The following is a 733-nucleotide window of genomic DNA, read 5'->3' as shown; positions in this document are numbered from 1 at the left end:
AAACAGTGCTTCTAGGCTTCTCTGATTTTTGTCATCGCCTCCCCTTTACTGAAGTTCAAATCCAAATTCAAAAAACTTTGTCAAAATAGGGATTTGAACCCAGATATGTCTGACTGTTCCAGTAATTCCTCTAGTCTTTTTGTAAAAGAATATTCCATTCCTAAAGAGGCTACTCAGGAAAGCATTTTGTTTGCAATCTGGTGCAATATTAACCTACATATGAATGAACATACACACACAAACCCTTCTAAGTGATCTGTCAGAAAGAAAGAACTTTTTCTGCTCAACCAAACTATAATTTCCTCATATAACTGTTGTTGTTGTTGTTAGGTGCCGTCGAGTTGCTTCTGACTCATAGCGACCCCATGCACAGCAGAATGAAACATCGCCCGATCCCACACCAGCTCCATGATCCCTGCTATACTTGAGCCCATTGTCACAGCCACCATGTCAATCCATCTCGTTGAAGGCCTTCCCCTCTTTTGTTGACCCTCCACTTACCAAGCATGACATCCTTCTCCAGGGAACGGTCCCCCCTCTGACAACATGACCAAAGTAGGTGAGACGAAGTCTGGCCATCCTTGCTTCCAGGGAGCATCGTGGCTGCACTTCTTCCAGGACAAATCTGTTAGTTCTTTTGGCAGTCCATGGTACTTTCAGCATTCTTCGCCAGCACAACAACTCAAAAGCATCAACTCTTCTTCAGTCTTCCTTATTCATTGTCCAGCTCTCA

Source organism: Orycteropus afer, unplaced genomic scaffold, assembly GCF_000298275.1.
Source record: "Orycteropus afer afer isolate SDZICR_OR568_19922 unplaced genomic scaffold, OryAfe1.0 scaffold00235, whole genome shotgun sequence".
NCBI lineage: Eukaryota > Metazoa > Chordata > Mammalia > Tubulidentata > Orycteropodidae > Orycteropus > Orycteropus afer.
Note: the sequence above shows the minus strand (reverse complement) of the source record.